Consider the following 2,602-nt stretch of genomic DNA (forward strand, 5'->3'; position numbering starts at 1 on the left):
CTAAAGCATTATACAGATTTAATGCAATCCCCATCAAAAGCCCATTGGCATTTTTTAAAGAAATAGGACAAAAAATCATCAGATTTGTATGGAAGCACAAAAGACCCCGGATTACCAAAGCCATCCTGAGAAAAAAGAATGAGGCTGAAGGCATCACTCTGCTCAACTTCAAATTATACTACAAAGCGACAGTAATCAAAACGGCATGGTATTGGCAGCAAAACAGACACACGGACAAGTGGAACGGAATCGAGAGTCCAGAAGTAAACCCTTATTTATATGGGCAAATAATTTTTGACAAAAAAGCCAAAAACATGCAGTAAAGAAAAGAAAGCCTCTTCAATAATGATGCTGTGAAAACTGGAGAGCCACCTACAAAAGAATGAAACTAGACTGTTGTCTATCACCGCACACCAAAATATACTCAACATGGATTAAGTACCTGAATAGAAGACCTGAAACAGTCTACGGCATGCTAACCTGAACCCTCCTGATTCCGTCTGATCTTGGAAGCTAAGCAGGTCGGGCTTGGTTAGTACTTGGATGGAAGACCACCTGAGAATACTGGGTCCTGTCGGCTTAAAAAAAAAAAAAAGCCTGAAACAATAAAATGCGTAGAAGAAAACATAGGAACTATACTCAAGGACCTTGGACTTAAAGAGGATTTTATGAATTTGACCTCAAAAGCAAGGGAAGTAAAAGCTAAAATACATAAATGGGATTACAGCAAAAGAAACCGTCAACAAGGTAAAAAGACAACCATCCGAATGGGACAATATATTTGCAAGCAACACCTCCAATAAGGGCCTCATATCCAAAATATCTTTAAAATATAATAAACTGTTGAAAGCAAAACATATGTAGAGCCATAATCCATGAGGAAAATTAATAAATTATATTTCCTAGAAATTAAGAATGTTCTTCAAATGATTTTTCTAGTAGAATGAAAAAGCAAGCAACAGAGTGGGAGAAAATACTTTCAAAGCATGTATCTGATAAGAAATATTCAGAATATATAAATAACTCTCAAAACTCGATGATTAGAAAGTCAACAATCAAAAAATAACAAAATATTTGAACCAACATTTTATTAAAGAAATATATATGAATGGTAAATATTCACTTGAAAAAATGTTCAACATCAGAAGTCTCATTAGAGAAATGCCAATTAAAACCACAGTGGGATACCACTGTACACCTATTAATATGTCTAAAATAATCAAGACTGACCATACCACCTGAGGAATTGGAACTCTCATACTTCTCTAGGGAGAATGTAATATGGTACAATCACTTTGGAGAACTTTTTTGACAGTTTCTTAAAGGTTAAATATACACTCACCATATGACTTAGCCATTCTTCTAGTTAGTTATCAATGAGATATGCCCATACAAAGATTTTTACATGAATGATCATTGGCACATGATTCATAACAGCCCCAAATTGGAAACAACCTAGATATCCATTAACAGTCTAAAGGGTAAAGAAGCAGTGGTACAGACATTGAAAGAATACTACTTAGCAAAAAAAGAAATGAATTGCTGATACCTGTTACAACATAGATGAATTCTGAAATGATTAGGCTGAGTGAAAGAAGTTTGATAAAAGAGCCCATAGATGATTCTATTTATATAAATTTCTAAAAATGCAAACTAATTGATAGAGAAAGAAAGCAGATCTGTAATTGTCTCACAATGAAGGGTTGGAGAGAAGTAGAAGGAAGGTTTCAGGAGATAACAAGATTTCTCTGGGTAATGAGCATGTTCATTTTCTTTAGTGTTGGGATAGTTTATGGGTTTTACATGGGTAAAACATAAATAGTACACTTTAAATAAATGCATATTTTAACGTATGTCAGTAGTACCAAATTAAAATGTAAAAATAAATGAATAAATGAATTAAATACATCCTAGAAAAGCAAGATTAAAAAACAAAAAAACTGAAGGCAACTCAAAGGAAGAATTATTAAATATAAAAGTAGAGATCAATGAGGTAGACAACTAATAATTCAAAATGCTGTTGTTATGAAAATAAAGTTAATAGGCAAACCAACAGCTAATTTCATAAAGGAAAGGGGGAGGAGAAGCAAAATTATACAAAATAAGAAATATAAAGAGGTAAATAACCAATAAAACATTAAAATCTTATTTCACAACAAATTCCAGAAATTTTAATACTATCCATATCTTTGTTTCCTTGGACCCATTTCTTCTTAGAACCGACAGCAACTGCAACAACTGTTTAGAAGTTAGATGCACATAAACTTGTTGTGGATAAGAATATTTTGACATTGACATAGCTCATGGTAATAAAAAGCAGACTATTTTAGTTGGTTTTATTATTTTTAAATTTTCAACACACAGCACACCCCTTTCTTGCCTGCACCAGGTAAGATTACTCCCATTGCCCTACCCTCAATCCACCACTACATCCAATTACTTTCTGAATATTTCCTATTGAATAGTTTATTTTCATTATTTTTCAGATTTCCAAAAGCTTTGACTTAGTCTCTGAATATTTCTTTTTTTATGTCATGGATGAACTACTTTTTCTTAATTATTTGAGGATACTAATTTTATATCTTTTGAGGTTTTTATTTTG

General features: G+C 32.6%; 1 protein-coding gene and 1 long non-coding RNA gene across 3 annotated transcripts in view; one reads left to right on the top strand and one right to left on the bottom strand.

Annotated features, from left to right (window-relative positions):
- The window catches only part of CUNH4orf22 (chromosome unknown C4orf22 homolog), a 541,171-nt gene that overhangs the window by 340,803 nt on the left and 197,766 nt on the right, over nt 1-2,602 (top strand). The gene's annotated exons all lie outside the window — the stretch shown is intronic.
- On the bottom strand, nt 336-645 carry LOC111739991. Its single transcript, XR_002780440.1, has 3 exons — nt 605-645; nt 566-571; nt 336-455 (listed from the first exon to the last, which is right to left on the bottom strand). It is a non-coding gene; the product is annotated as an uncharacterized LOC111739991 (long non-coding RNA).

The sequence above is a fragment of the Pteropus vampyrus genome, unplaced genomic scaffold, assembly GCF_000151845.1.
Source record: "Pteropus vampyrus isolate Shadow unplaced genomic scaffold, Pvam_2.0 Scaffold56, whole genome shotgun sequence".
Lineage (NCBI taxonomy): Eukaryota > Metazoa > Chordata > Mammalia > Chiroptera > Pteropodidae > Pteropus > Pteropus vampyrus.